We start from the raw sequence: 17,646 nt of genomic DNA on the forward strand, positions 1-17,646 counted from the left end.
CTTAATTTAAAAGTCCTTCATAAACCTCCACCTTTGCTGATTTTCTTAATCTGGCTATCTTCTAACTCTTTTAGAATGCTTGCACATCTGTGCATAAAAATTAAATATACACTGCTTATTTCTCATAAATCAGGAACCCCTTCAACTTGGCTGTATCTGCATTTTTCCTCTACATAGTTGTCCAGTTTGCTGTCATTCACAGTCACTCCACCTCTGGAATCTTATTTTATAATCTTTCTCTTATGATTCCATTACATATTTATCCCAGTTCTTTAAATCCCCATATCCTACAATGTCTTGTTCTTCAAGGTCCTGTAACTTGTCATTTTCTTCTGATCTCCAAATTCCTTGTTTGCATGTTCTTCCTATTTAGGCTAACATTAGTCAATACCTCAATTCCTTCACCCTTATGTCACACTCAGCAAGTAATCCCCTGACCCTGAATGAATTGGATCTATTTAAAATTACTGAAGAGGGACAAAGAAAAGGAAGAGGAGAAGAAAAAGCCAAAGGAAGAGGAGTAAAGAGAAATATTTAAAAGGTTCAAAGTTTACACACATACATTTTTCATCACGATGAGTAATATTCTCTTACCTTTCTACAAAACCCTCTCAAATCTCTGCTATTGTCCTCAGAGTTCCTAATCTGCCACCTATTCAGTCACTCTGAATAAATGATTCTGCCCTTCATGACACAGATAAGTTAGAAAGTTTTGGTAAAAATGTGCACAGATTCATAATATCCATCATAAAAATAATTTTAACCATTTTCACACTTATATTCCTACCTCCAGTTTTGGATATAATATTACAAATAATCATGCCAAACTGTATTACTTTCTGCATCAGAGAATTCTACATGCAGAATCTTAAGTGTGATAACTATAGATGCAGGAGAGGTGTTATCATTTGTTCAGCAATCTGCTCAAGATTTCTTGTTTAGGACACAGCACACCTGAAATTCAAGCAAGGCACACTAATTATAGAGACTGTTTCTTCCATTACTACAATATATTACATAGGATACCCCACCTCAGCACAGTCCTCACTTCCATCTGCATCCATGTCCTGAGGGTTAAGATTTTATCCTTGGTCCCTTCTCTCTTATATTTTTGTAACTCTGATCTTTCTATCTTCTCAAAGATACATCAGGTTTTTCTCATCTTAAGAAACATCTTTCTTAACCTCATCTGCTGTCCTCTTTATTTCCTTTTCTCTTTCCTGTCTTCCAAACTTTTTAACAGAATCTCCTTCTCCCCACTTTCTTACTTACCATCAATTCACTGCCAAAGTTGTGTATGGTTGAATTCACCACACTTACACATATTGTTTACAGTCTTTTTGTCATTTGATTTCCTTTGTTGTCTGAGCTCCTCCTTTAAACTTTATTTCCAGACACTATTCAGTCCTTCCCTATTTTTTTTAGTGGTTAAGTCCTTGTCATTGTCTCTCTTGGACTCCTCTCCTTCTAGCTAAACAGTGTGAGAGTTAGAATTCCCAGGGTCCTGTCCATGCTCTGCCTCATTTTCCTTTTTTTTCATTCACATCACTTGGCCTTCATGGATTATGTCACTGTGTTTACTAATTTGAACTAATATCTATACTCAGATGACACAGAAGTTTACATCCTCATTCACAATTTTTCTTACATTTCTCATCTGTGCCCCTAATCCATATATCTAATCCCCTATTAGACATTGACACTTAGACATAAATAAGGTTACTCAAATGAAGAAAAAGTTTATAAAACCCTTACATCCTCATATGTGTGCATCAGTCTGCATTCTGTTACCCAGTCAATAGAATCCCTCACACTGCATCCACACTGTGATGATGAAGAGTCATCCTTGACTTTCCCACTCTTACCTCAAAAGCAGTTTCTCTCCAGAGTGTCTCCATCTCTTAATGTCACTATTTTCATTTGGATCATTTTTATTATTCCTTGGCTATTTATAAGTCTTCATCTTGTCACATATCTTCAAATCTCTGTACATTTTGACATTTTCTTTCCTACTCCTGGAATGCCATGAACTAACTACATCACCCTCTTTCCTTGGTCAATTCCTATTTTTCTTTCCAAGTTGAGTTGTTAATTCCTTCTGGATGCACTTTTTGACCCTTTTAGGGAATCTTCTCCATAGTATCAGAACAATTTCTTCATCCCTATATTATATCACCTGTCCTACTTTGTAATTGCCTTATCATTGTCTATTTACTCTAAATTTTCAGTTCCCTGAGAACAGAAAATGCATATTTTGTCTCCATTTCATCTCCAACACTAAGTAACACCACCAATTTGTGTTACCAGTAAGAAAGTATGATTTTATATTAGTCTTCTCTCTCAGATGTAATATAATCAAATCTAATCTAAATTCTGACTGGATACAGATATAAATACACTATTGATGCATAGATAGATGATACAGAGATAAAGAAATAGAGATGTAATACTGAATGAATCAGTTTATTCTATACAAATGATCATATACAAATTCTATAATTCTATGATATTGGAAGGATGAAGTTGAATTACCTTTAAAAATATTATATTGGAAAATAAGAAAAATGTGATGTAACTACATCTTAAAATCAGATAAAATATATACAGATATTTATTTAGATAGAGAGATATGTTTTCATATAGATCCCCATAATGACTTGAGAGTCATCCTTGATTTTCACCTTTATCTTATCTCAAAAGCAGTTGCTCAATTTTACCTAACTTCTCTCCAAAGTGTCCCTTTTTCTAATCTCAGTGCCACTACTTTTATTCCAACCTGAATTTTGATCTGTCTGCTTATTATTGCCTAGATTTAAGGATTTTATACTATTTTCAACACTCTTTAAATTATAAATAAAAGTAATTACTACTTATTTTACTGAGACTGAAATATCTGTCTGGTCTTTAATTGTTTTTTGATGTCAAAGCCCAACAACAGCAACAACAACAAAAAAATCAGGAACACACAAAGAGTCAAATAGAATTTAGGTTTACAACTTTTACAGTATGAGAGAAAACACCTCAGAGAAGCTCCCAGAGTCTTAGGAAAGTTGGGAGGAACTTCCTAAAAGGTTTGAGTTATTACTAGATACTTCCAGAGGAGGACTGCAAGGTGGAAGGCTAATTTAGATAGAAATATCAAGAAAAGTGGCAATTTCATGATTGGGTATCTTAACATTTTTATCTTTGGGAAGATTCATAACAAGATACAGACATCATTGGTCAATTGTCTCTGTCTTTCCAATTGTGATCATGGAGTGGACTGTTTATGCCTTACTTTGAGCATTGTTTATTTCCTTTTACAATTGTTTATTTTCATTACAATTAGTCTGGCACCCATCCAGTTTAACTTTCTCAGTAAAAATTATGTCTGATTTGATACTGTAATTACATGATATTTTTCTTGCCCTCTGAAATTATATTTTTAAATGCAACTCTACATTTCAAGGTCATCCTTTGAATGTTCTAGAATTACATTGGATTCATTTGATTCACATATCACTATTGTCCTTTGTATTGGATATGAATGATTCTGCCTGCACTTAATATTTCTGACTCCATATGACTTCTTACACCTGAATAACTTAATTAAAATCTATATTAAATATAGTATAATTTCCCCACTCTTACATGCTCACTTTCTCTCAATCTATGGTTTTCTTACCCATTTTAAAGAAAATTCTTTCCTTTAACAGTCTTTACCTACTCAATATTTTGTTATCATTGTGAGTTTCTTATATTGGAAAATAAATGTTTGCAAACAATTTCTAGCATAAATTAATATATTCCAGTATGAAACACTAAATTATCATGTGTACTCTATTTTATTAGTGGGGACCCATCATGTGTTTTAACTCACATTGTAGAGTTATCAGGATGCAGTAATTTTAAAAGAGAGACTAAAATCATAAAAAATATTTCAGACTAAATATATCAGCCATATTTAAGTTAACTAATTCTCAAGTTTTAGCATCAGAATTTTATGCATTTTATTTTCAACTTATCGATTTATTAGTAGAGAAGTGACATGAAGTAAGAAGGGTGAATCTGAAATACAGGCTTTAAGTGGCAAAATCAGCATGCTGTACTTATAAAACAGTTACACTAATACAGACACAGTTGCACTAAATATTTCTGGAAAACCACCAATGACAGGTTGAATAAAGAATTTGAAGAAAATGTATTTCAAAGTTAACTTTGAGAATTTTTAGCCATGAATGACAGTATCATCACTATATTACTAGTGTGAACAGAAATGACAGAAACTGGAACTTTTCCATGAAGAAGAACAAATCTAGTTTTGAATTCACTCAATTTTAAGTGATAGTCAACATTTTGTTGGAGATTTCCTATGAGAAAATAAAGAAATATAACTAGAGCTATCTTAGCAGATCTTAGCCAAAATTATAAATGAATGCCTTTATTATAAAGGCGATAGTTGCATATATGGAACAAAAAAGCTAGATGGAAAAAAATGAACTGAAATTTATTGTTAAAGAAAAATCATAGTGTTATTATTTAAACCAACATCTTTTTTAATTAAAAAGGGACAGGGAACATTGCAGTCAGCATAAACAGTAAGAAGAGCTCCAATCTTGAATAAAGTTATTAAAATCACCAAATGAATTTATTTATTCATTCATTTATTTATTTAAAAATGGGGTCTCATCATGTTGCCCAGGCTGGCTTCCACCTCCAAGACTCAAGCAATTTTCCTGTCTCAGTCTGCCAAGCAGCTGGAACTAAAGGTACATGCCAAAGCACCATCCATCTAATTTGATGGATTCAGTAAATGCCTTTTGTGTTCATAAAAATTGCAGAAATAAAAAAGTTTCCCCTCATAATGTTAATTTTCTTATTTCTGCCATTGGCCTTATGTAGCCTAAAGTATCCATTCTTCTTTTGGTTTACTGAATCATTTTACATCCACCTAACAGATTCTGTTCTTTCTTCCTCATCCTCAATGGTTAAAATCAAACAATGCACAGAGAATTTGATGTCCTAAGTAACAATAATGTGAAGGAATGGGAGAACTTGTTAACACACAGGCAGAGGAAGCAGAGTGTAACTAACACTTGACCTGGTAGTAAAGACATTATTATTGCTTTATTTAGCCAACATAGGTTGTTGAAGACCTGAAAGAGTTGGGAAAACAATGACAAGGGATACATTGTACTCTTATAAAGAGATATACCCCTTGCTAGGAAGCAACTAATGAATAAAATTGCCCATGTCTCTGTCTAAATGTTGTTATGGTATTCTTGGTCAAGAAACAACACATATGCCAGACTTGAGGCCCTAAATGAGAAGTAAAGGAGTGGTGAAAGAGGGCATCCTTGTCTTGTTTCAGTTTTTGTCCATTCAGATTGATGTTGGCCTTGGGTTTATAGCCAAGCTATATGTGTAAAATCATATATAGCTTTTACAATGTTGAGGTATGCTCCTACTACCCCTAGTTTTTCTAGTGTTTTGAACATGAATGAATGCTGAATTTTGTCAAATGATTTTTATGCATCTATTGAGATAATCATGTGATTCTCATCTTAAAGTCTAATGATGTGGTGAATTACATTTATTGGATCCCTCATACATCACTTCTATTCAACAATCCTTAAAATTCTAGCCAGAGCAATTAGACAGAGGAAAGAAATTAAAGGGTTACAAACAGGAAAAGAAAAGCTCAAATTATCACTGATGACATGGACCCAAAAAGCTCCACCAGAAAACTCCTAGAACTCATAAAGGAATTTAGAAAAGAAGCAGGATATATAATCAATACCCATAAATCAATTGTGTTCCTATACACCAATAATGAATCAGTTGAAAGAGAAATTAGTAAAACTATCCCATTCACAATAGACACACACACACACACACAAACCCCTTGGGAATCAATCTAACAAAAGAGTTGAGAGACATCTGTGATGAAAACTATAGAACACTAAAGAAAAACTGAAGAAGACCTCAGAAGATGGAAAGATCTCCCATGTTCTTGGATAGGCAGAATTAATCTTGACAAAATGGCCATACTATCAAAAGCGCCTGAAGAGTTTAATTCAATTCCTATTAAAATTCCAATGAAGTTCTTCATAGAAGTAGAAAATAGTCATTAAATTCATTTGGAAACATAAGAGGCCAAGAATAGTCAAAGTCATCCTCAGGGAGAACAGTGAAGCAAGAGACATCAAAATACCAGACCTTAAATTATATTACAGATCTACAGTAACAAAAATGAATAGTATTGGCATGAAAACAGACATGAAAAACAATGGAATAAATAGAAGTCACAGAGACAAACCCCATAAATACAGTTATCTCATACCAGATAAAGTGCCATAAACATACATTGAAAAAAAGAGAGCCTCTCTAACAAATTTTGCTGGGAAAACTGGAAATTTGTGTGTAATAAAATGAAATGTATACCCTGTCTTTCACCCTGCACAAAAATCAACTCAAATGAATTAAGAACATAGGCATTAGACTAGAGACCCTTCACCAACTAGAAGAAAATATAGACCCAACTCTCCATCATGTCTGCATAGGAACCAATTCCTCAACAAGACAACTAAAGAACAGGAGTAAAATCAAGAATCAATAAATGGGATGGTATCAAATTTAAAAGCTTCTTCACAGCAAAGGAAAAAATTCAAGAATGTGAAGAGAGCCTACAGAATGGAAGAAAATCTTTGCTTCCTACATCTCAGAATGAACGTTAATCTCCAGGATATATAAAGAACTCAAAAAAATGTAACACCAAAAAATAAATGAATACATTTTCAAAAGAGCTGAACTGTTAATTCACAGATGAAATATGAGTGGTCAGCAAATATATGTTTGAAATATATATGAAAAAATGTTCAACATCTCTAGCATTTAGAGAAATGCACATTAAAACTATACTGAGATTTCTTCTCACTCCATCCTGAATGGTAATTTTCAAGAATACAAGTAACAATATATGTTGGTGAGGATGTGGGAAAAGGTACACTCATATGTTGCTGGTGGGACAGAAAATTGATGCAACGACTCTGGAAAGCAGTATGGAGTTTACCCAAAAATGTTGGACTGGAACCACTATTTAACCCAGTTATTCCACTCCTTGGTTTATACCCAAAGGATTTAAAATCAGCATACTACAGTGATGCAGCTACATCAATGTTTATATCAGCTCAATTTACAATAGCCAAGCTATGGAACGAAACTATGTGCCCTTCAACAGATGAATGGATAAAGAAAATGCGGTATATATATAATGGAATATTACTCAGACATAAATTAAGAAAGATTTTATGACTTTTACTGGTAAATGGTTGGATCTGGAGAATATTGTGTTAAGTGATAATAAACCAAATCCAAAAAACAAAGGCCAAGTGCTTTCTCTGATATGAGGATGCTAACACTCAATAAGGGGCGGGGGGAACAGAGTGAGTAGATTAGACAAAGGGGAATGAAGGGAAATGGAGGGGGCATGAGAATAGGAAAGACAGTAGAAAATCAAACATAACTTTCCTATGTTCATATGTGAATATACCACCAGTGAAACTCCACGTGATGTACAATCACAAGAATGGAATCCGAATTAGAATAAGTTGTACTGCATGTAGGTATAATATGACAAAATACACTGCACTGTCATTTATATCTAAAAAAGAACAAATTTTAAAAGAAAAGTGTCCAGGAAACCTTAACAAAAATAGTAATATTTGAGCTGGTTCTTGTGAGTTAAGGTGGAGTTTACTAAGGGAGAAAGAACACTAAGGATAGAAGATTCTTCACAATGAAACTAAATAAAGAATGATCTATGAACATAAGAATCAGGGTCAGAGGAAGAAGAAAGAAAGGGGAGAAGTAAGAAAGAAATGTAAGAATGAAGAATAACTTTCCTTTAGAAAGCGAATCACATAATGGATCATGTAGTTAAGATATTTTCCCCTCATATGTGGAAATGAGAGGGTAGGGAAATTTGTGACATGAAAGTAAAAAGGAAACCATTAGGGTAGAAGAAGGGAAGCAGAGGGAGGGAAAGGGGAGTATTGAGTATCAGTGACAAAACTGATAAATTCATGTACAGATAGACCACAATGGAACCCATTATTATGTATAATTAAGATGCACCAGTGAACACATTTTTTAGGTAGGGAAATTTGTTATAGACTCTTTATTAGTGTATCTCTGGTGAGCATTCACTTGGGTTTAAAAAAAAGTTTTAGAAGCAGAACTGATTTTTATCTAAAAGTCACAGCCCCACATAAGATCTTGTGTTATATGTTGATATGTCAGTTGACAATGACCCAATCACATGGAGAGTCCACTAGATACACTCCTGGAATCCACCAAAACTCCTGTAACTGCACAATTCCCATCAAGAGTGGGTGCAAAGCCAAGATTGGTGGCATCTACTTGTGTGCACCTGTAATCCCAGACACTCTGTAGGCTGAGGCATGAGGTTTGCTAATTCAAGTCTAGTCTTGGAAAATTAGTGAGACCCTACCTCAAAATTTAAAAATAAAAAGTTCTGGAATGTAGCTCAGTAGTAAAGCACACCTGGGTTCAATCCAAAATATCACAAAAAAAAAAAGAAGAAAAAGGAAAAAAGAGACTGAAAAACATCTCAAAAACTAACAGGCATGTACATAAATCATACATGAATACCATCAATACCTTCAGGAGTGGAAACCAAAACAGTGGAGATTCACAGGGGCCCAAATGGATCCATTCCTATTTGGACTTGTGCAACTGTCCTGATGGTGAATGCCTCAATCCTAAACTGGAGAAAATTATGTTTTCTTCTCATCTTGATGCCAGGGGTTGCAGGGATGGCATTCCCTTGTGCACCCAGATCTAAATGGATCAAGAAGTGACATTGTTTTGTAGAACTCGGGTGAGAACTCATCTGGTCCTGGACTTTTCTTTGTTGGTAGGCTTTTGATGACTTCTTCTATTTCATTACTTGAAATTGGTCTATTTAAATTCTGTATGTACTCCTCGTTCACTTTAGGCAATTCATATGTCTCTAGAAACCTGTTGATGTCTTCAAAATTTTATAATTTGTTGGAGTATAGATTTTCAAAATAGCTTCTAATTATGTTTTGTATTTCAATCCTGTCTGTTGTGATATTTCCTTGTTCATTCCGAATTTCAGTGATTTGGGTTTTCTCCCATCTTCTCTTTGTTAGTGTGGCTAAAGGTTTATCAATTTTATTTTATTTTTTTCAAAGAACCAACTATTTATTTTGTCAATATTTTTGTATTGTTTCTTTTGTTTCAATTTTGTTGATTTCAGCTCTAAGTTTATTTCCTGTCTTCTACTACTTTTGATGCTGGTCTATTCTTCTTTTTCTAGGACTTTGAGATGTATAGGGATAGTGGGAACATTCCTTAACAATGTAAAGGCCATTTATGCTAAGCCCATGGCTAATATCATTCTAAATGTTGAAAAACTGAAAGCATTCCCCCTAACAACTGGAAAAAGGCAGGGATGCCCTCTTTCACCACTTCTTTCAACATTGTCCTTGAAACTCTAGCCAGAGCAATTAGGCAGACCAAAGATATGAAAGGGATACAAATAGGAAAAGAAGAACTCAACGAATCCCTATTTGCTGATGATATGATTGTATACTTAGAGAAACCAGGAAATTCCACCAGAAAACTTTTAAAACTCATAAGTGAATTTAGTAAAGTAGCAGGATGTAAGATCAACGCTCATAAATCTAATGCATTTTTATACATAAGTGATGAATCTTTGGAAAGAAAAATTAGGAAAACTACCCCATTCACAATACCTTAAAAAAATAAAACACTTGGGAATCAATCTAACGAAAGCAATGAAAGACCTCTACAATGAGAACTACAGAACACTAAAGAAATAAATTAAAGAAAATCTTAGAAGATGCAAAGATCTCCCTTTTCTTGGATAGGCAGAATTAATATTGTCAAAACGGCCATACTACCAGAAGTGCTATACAGATTCAATGCAATTCCAATTTTAATCCCAATGACGTACCTTACAGAAATAGAGCAAGAAATCATGAAATTCATCTGGAAGAATAAGGAACCCAGAATAGCTAAAGCAAGCCTTCACAGGAAAAATGAAGCTGGGGGTGTCACAATAAAAGAACTTCAACTATACTACAAAGCAATAGTAACAAAAATGGCATGGAATTGGTACCAAAATAGACAGATCAATAGTATGAAATAGAGGACACAGACACAAACCCGAATTAATGCAATGTTTTCATACTAGACAAAGGTGCCAAAAATATGTAATGGAGAAAAGGTAGCCTCTTCAACAAATGGTGCTGGGAAAATTGCAAATCCATATGCAACACAATGAAACTAGACCCATATCTCTCCCCATGCATGGAACCCAACTCAAAATGGATTAACGACCTTGGAATCAGACAAGAGACCCTGCAGATCATATAAGAGGAAGTAGGTCCAGATCTTCAACTTGTCGGTTTAGGACCAGACATCCTCAACAGGACTCCCATAACACAAGAAATAAAAGTAAGATTCAATAATTTGGACAGATTCAAACTAAATAGTTTTCTCTCAGCAAAGGGAAATTATCAGCAATGCAAAGAAAGAGCCTACAGAGTGGGAGAAAATGTTTGCCAATCATACTTCAGATAGAGCACTAATTTCCAGAATCTATAAAGAACTCAAAAAACTCTACACCAAGAATACAAATAACCCAATCGACAAATGGGCTAAGGAAATGAACAGACACTTCACTGAGGAAGATCTACAAACAATCAACCAACATATGGAAAAATGTTCACCATCTCTAGCAATAAGAGAAATGCAAATCAAAACAACCCTAAGATTCCATCTCACCCCAATTAGAATGGCGATTATCAAGAATTCAAGCAACAACAGGTGTTGTCGAGGATGTGGGGAGAAAGGTACACTCATTCATTGCTGGTGGGGCTGCAAATTAGTGCAGCCACTCTGGAAAGCAGTGTGGAGATTCCTTAGAAAACTTGGAATGGAACCACCATTTGACCCAGCTATCCCACTCCTTGGTCTATACCCAAAGGACTTAAAATCAGCATACTACAGAGATACAGCCACATCAATGTTCATAGCTGCTCAATTCACAATAGCCAGACTGTGGAACCAACCTAGATGTCCTTCAATTGATGAATGGATAAAGAAACTGTGGCATATATATACAATAGAATATTACTCGGCCATAAAGAATGATAAAATTATGGCATTTGCAGGCAAATGGATGAAATTGGAGACCATCATGCTAAGTGAGATAAGCCAATCTCAAAAAGCCAAAGGATGAATGATATCGCTAATAAGTGGATGATGACACATAATGGGGGGAGGGAAGGGTTAGTGTTAGGGTTAGTGTTAGGGAGGGGGGCAAGAATGGAGGAAGGAAGGACTGTATAGAGAGAAGAGAGGGGTGGGAGGGGGGAAGGGAAAATAACAGAATGAATCAAGCAACATTACTCTATGTAAATTTATGATTACACAAATGGTATGCCTTTATGCAATGTACAAACAGAGAAACAACATGTATTCCATTTGTTTACGATAAAAATAAATAAATAAATAAAAGAAGTGACATTGTGACATTCTCCCCACCTCCCCTTTAAACTCTAATCTTAGTATAAATTAGGAGAATAATAAGGATTTTGTTAAATTATAGTGGTTGATTTGAATCAAACTGATGTAAGATAAATGCTTACAGTCCATATTTCAGGAATTAAATATTAATCATACTTAATTTAGGGCTTCAAAGACCTTTAATCTCTTTAACCAACATTCCTAGTCCATAATAGGTACAATCTGTAATGAGACTGTTGATGTCAATACAAGTGAAGGTATAACAGATGTTAGTGATTATTCTTGGGGACTGAAGGACTTCAACTTAAACACTGATCTTATTTATTTTCAAAAACCAATAAATCTGGAAAAATTGAGTGAAGGTCCTAAGATCTATTCCCAAATCCACTTGGAGAGGCAGTTTACCCAAGTGAATTACAGAAGGCTCCTGTTAGTATTTGACCATTGTAGTGGTTAACTAGAATTGTCCATTTAATTGGATTAAGAGATGATGAAGAATAAGAGGGTCCTGGGTGTGTCATTGAGATTGTGTCTAGGAATAATTGACATGTAGGATAGCAAACTGAACTGGAGACCCCACCTAAGCATGGTCAGCACTGTCCAATAGGTTGGAAGCTTGAATGAAATCAAAGCAGAACAAGGAAGCATCAGCATATGGAACAAGTTTTTTTTTTTTTTTTTTTTTTTTTCATAGACAGAATTTTATTTAGGAAGGTAGATACACATTCAAGGAAGAATAGTGTGCTGTCTCAAGAGTGAGAGGAAACCCCGACTTGGGCTGGGAGTCCAATATTTATAGAAGGACTGTATCAGGGACTGGACAGGAAGTAGATTCATCATGAGCTGCACAATTTAATGTCAGTTTTCCTTTGTTTGTGTATTTCCCTCATTAAACAAGGGCATTTGCTGAGGGCATGGGCCAAGGTTTGCAATTATGTTTTCTACATCTCAATGGCTTGACTCTGCATTTTAATGGCTTCACAATGTTTCCCTTAAAATTCCCTATTTATCTCTCTTTATCCTAAATCCCTATCTCATTACCCCCACACTTTGATTCCTTAATCTTAAGGATTGATAAGGGGTGAAGATCCATCTTCTATGGCTGTTTCAGGGTGACAAGGTACAATGACCCAGTCTACCTAAGGATAAAAGTCTCATCTTGACTATTCTAAGGGAAATTGACACTGCTCTTAGTTGTAGGAATGGGCTGCTACTCTTTTGTTGCCATCTTCTTAACATGGAATTGTTGATGAAGATATAAACTTTATTAGAAAGACTTGGACTGAGCAATATGAGCAGAAATATAGTTACCAGATGTCCTAACAGTGGAAACAGCGAAGTGAGGTTAAGTAAGTCAGCTTTCAGAGTTTTATTTGTCTGTATATATTTCAGACTCTGGATTATTTTCTATATCCTTTACTTACTTTTGGTAAGGTTGTTGTAAATGTATTTGAAGTTACATTTAAATGGATAAGCCTTTTAAATATACATTTATTCACTTTTATTACTATTTTTAGTTGTAGATGGACACATTGCCTTTATTTTATTCATTTATTTTTATATGGTGCTGAGGATAAAACCCAGTGCCTCACATGGACCAGACAAGTACTCCACCACTGAGCCACAAAATCAACACCAATACTTTAGTTCTTTTTTTTATTATTATTATTTATTTTGTTAATTAAAAATCATAAATTTACATAGGGCAATACTGTTTGATTCATTCTTATTTATTTCCCTTCCCCCCACCACTCCCACCCATCTTTTCCCTCTATACAGTCCTTCCTTCCTCCATTCTTAAAACCCTCCTTATCCCTAACCCTAAGACTAACTGTAACCCTAATGCTAACCCCAACTAACCACCATGATATGTCCTCATCCATTAATCAGCAAAATCATTTGTCCTTTAGTTTTTTGAGGTTGGCTTATCTCACTAAGCATGATATTCTCCAATTTCATCCATTTTCCTGCAAATGCCATAATTTTATCATTCTTCATGGCAGAGTAATAATCCATTGTATATAATGCCACAGTTTCTGTATCCATTCATCATCTGAAGGGCATCTAGGATTGTTCCACAATCTGGCTATAGTGAATTGAGCAGCTATGAACATTGATGTGGCTGTATCTCTGTACTATGCTGACTTTAAGTCCTTTGGGTATAGACCAAGGAGTGGGATAGCTGGGTCAAATGGTGGTTCCATTCCAAGCTTTCTGAGGAATCTCCATACTGCTTTCCAGAGTGGCTGCACTAATTTGCAACCCCATGAGCAATGAATGAGTATACTTTATCCCCACATCCTCACCAACACCTATTGTTGCTTGTGTTCTTGATAATCACCATTCTAATTGGGGTGAGAAGGAATCTTAGGGTAGTTTTGATTTGCATTTCTCTTATTACTAGAGATGTTGAACATTTTTTCATATATCTGTTGATTGCTTGTAGATCTTCTGTGAATGTCTGTTCATTTCTTTAGCCCATTTGTTGATTGGATTATTTGTATTGTTATTGTAGAGTTTTTTGTGTTCTTTATAGATTCTGGAAATTAGTGCTCTATCTGAAGTATGAGTGGCAAAGATATTTTCCCACTATGTAGGCTCTCCCTTCACATTACTGATAGTTTCCTTTGCTGAGAGAAAGCTTTTTAGTTTGAATCTATCCCAGTGGTTGATTCTAGCTTTTATTTCTTGTGCTATGGGAGTCCTGTTAAGGAAGTCTGATCCTAAGTCAACAAGTTCAAGATTTGGACTTACATTTTCTTCTATAAGATGCAGGATATCTGGTCTGATTCTGAGTTCCTTGATCAATTTTGAGTTGAGTTTTCTGCAGGGTGGGAGATAGGGGTTTAGTTTCATTCTGTTGCATATGGATTTCCAGTTTTCCCAAAACCATTTGTTGAAGAGGCTATCTTTTCTCCATTGCATATTTTTGGCACATTTTTCTAGTATGAGAAAATTGTATTTATTTGGGTTTGTGTCCATGTCCTCTATTCTGTACCATTGATCTACCTGTCTATTTTGGTATCAATATCATGCCATTTTTTTACTATTGCTTTGTAATAGAGTTGAAGATCTAGTATTGCGATACCCCCTGCTTCGCTCTTTCTACTGAGGATTGCTTTAGCTATTCTGGGTTTCTTATTCTTCCATTGCTTGTTTTATTTCTGTAAGGTACATCATTGGGATTTTAATTGGAATTGCATTGAATCTGTATAGCACTTTTGGTAATAGGGCCATTTTGACAATATTAATTCTGCCTATCCAAGAACATGGGAGATCTTTCCATCTACTAAGGTTTTCTTTAATTTCTTTCTTTAGTGTTCTGTAGTTCTTATTATAGAGGTCTTTCACCTCTTTTGTGAGATTGATTCCTAATTATTCTATTTTTTTTTTAATTCTATTGTGAAAGGGGTAGTTTTCCTAACTTCTCTTTCTGAAGACTCATCATTTATGTATAAAAATGCATTGGATTTATGAGCATTGATCTTGTAACCTGCTACTTTACTGAATTCACTTATGAGTTCTAAGTGTTTTCTGGTGAAATTTCCAGGTTCCTCTAAATATATAATCATGTCATCAGTGAACAGGGATAGTTTGAGTTCCTCTTTTCCAATTTGAACCCCTTTAATTTCTTTGGCTTGTCTAATAATTGCTCTGGCTAGAGTATCAAGAACGATGTTGAATAGAAGTGGTGAAAGAGGACATCCCTGCCTTATTCCAGTTTTTATGGGGAATGCTTTCAATTTTTCACCATTTAGAATGATATTGGCCATGGGCTTAGTATAGATGGCCTTTACAATGTTAAGGAATGTTCCCACTACCCCAATTTTTTCTAGTGTTTTGAGCATGAAGGGATGCTGTATTTTATCGAATGCTTTTTCTGCATCTATTGAAATAATCATGTGATTCTTAACTTTTAGCCTGTTGATATGGTGAATGACATTTATTGATTTCCGAATGTGGAACCAAACTTGCATCCCTGGGATGAAACCCACTTCATCATGGTACACTATCTTTTTAATATGTTTTTGTATGTGATTTGCTAAAATTTTGTTGAGAATTTTTGCATCGATGTTCATTAAAGATATTGGTCTGAAATTTTCTTTCCTTGATGTGTCTCTGTCTGGTTTAAGTATCAGGGTGATATTGGCTTCATAGAGTGAGTTTGTGAGGGTTCCCTCCTCTTCTATATTATGGAATACTTTGAGAAGTATTGGAATGAGCTCTTCTTTAAAGGTTTTGTAGAACTCGGCTGAGAACCCACTTGGTCCCAGACTTTTCTTTGTTGGTAGGCTTTTGATGACCTCCTCTATTTCATTTCTTGAAATTGATTTATTTAAGTTGTGTATGTCCTCCTCATTCAGTTTAGGTAATTCATATGTCTCTAGAAACTTGTTGATGTCTTCAAGGTTTTCTGTTTTGTTGGAGTATAGATTTTCAAAATAGCTTCAAATTATATTTTGTATTTCACTCGTGTCTTTGTGATATTTCTTGTTCATTACGAATTTTAGTAATTGGAGTTTTCTCCCTCTTTCTCTGTGTTAGTGTGTCTAAGGGGTTACCAATTTTGTTTATTTTTTCAAAGAACCAACTATTTATTTTGTTAATTTTTCTGATTGTTTCTTTTGTTTCAATTTTGTTGATTTGGGCTCTGATTTTAACTATTTCCTGTCTTCTACTACTTTTGGTGTTGGTCTGCTCTTCTTTTTCTAGGGCTTTGAGCTGTATTGTTAAGTCATTTATTTGTTGATTTCTACTTCTTTTGTTGAATGCACCCCATGAATAAATCTTCCTCTAAGTACTGCTTTCATAGTGTCCCAGAGATTTTGATATGATGTGTCTCTGTTCTCGTTTACTTCTAAGAATTTTTTTATTTCCCTCCTGATGTCTTCTGTTACCATTCATCATATAATAGTTTATTATTTAATCTCCAGGTATTGGAGAAGTTTCTTTTTTTTTATTCTTTCATATATTTCTAATTTCAATGCATTATGATCTGATAGAGTACAAGGTAGTATCTCTGTGTTCTTGTATTTGCTAAAGTAGCTTTGTGGCGTAAGACATGGTCTACACTTGAGAAGGATCCATGTGCTGCTGAGAAGAAAGTGTATTCGTTCTTTCTTGGATGGTATATCTATGTAAGTCAGTTAAGTAAATTGTTGATTGTGTTATTGAGATCTATGGTTTCTTTATTCAATTTTTGTTTGGACCATCTATCCAGCAGTGAGAGAGGTGTGCTAAAATCGCCTAGTATTATTGTGCTGTGGTCTATATGATTTCTGGAATTGAGAAGGATTTGTTTAACATACATAGATGAGCCCATATTCGGGCATAGATATTTATGATTGTTATACCTTGCTGATTCATGCTTCCCTTAAGCAATATGTAATGTCCTTCTTTATCCCTTCTGACTAGTTTTGGCTTGAAGTCCATATTATCTGAAACGAGGTTGGATACTCCAGCTTTTTTGCTGTGTCCGTGTGCATGGTATGTTTTTTCCAATCCTTTCACCTTTAGTCTATGGGTATCTCTTTCTATGAGATGAGTCTCTTGCAGGTAGCAAATTGTTGGATTTTTCTTTTTAATCCATTCTTCCAGTCTATGTCTTTTGATTGATGAGTTCAGGCCATTAACATTCACGGTTATTATTTTGATGTGATTGTATTACCAGTCATTTGACTCATTTTTGTTTTTTGACATGATTTGGTTTCTCCTTTACTTGGCTATTCCATTAGGCTAGTTCCTCCCGTTGCTGGTTTGCATCATTGTTTTTCTTCTCTTCCTCATGGAATATTTTGCTGAGAATGTTCTGTAATGCTGGCTTTCTTTTTGTAAATTCCTTTAGCTTTCATTTATCATGGAAGCATCTTATTTCATTGTCAAATCTGGAAGTAATTTTTTGGGTATAAGTTTCTTGGTTGGCATTCATTTTCATTCAGGGCTTGGTAAATGTTGTTCTAGGCCCTTCTAGCTTTTAGGGTCTGGATTGAAAAATCTGCTGATATTCTTATTGATTTCCCCCTGAATGTAATCTGATTCTCTTCTCTCATGGAATTTAAAATTCTG

Source organism: Sciurus vulgaris (genome assembly GCF_902686455.1).
Source record: "Sciurus vulgaris genome assembly, chromosome: 16".
Taxonomy (NCBI): domain Eukaryota; kingdom Metazoa; phylum Chordata; class Mammalia; order Rodentia; family Sciuridae; genus Sciurus; species Sciurus vulgaris.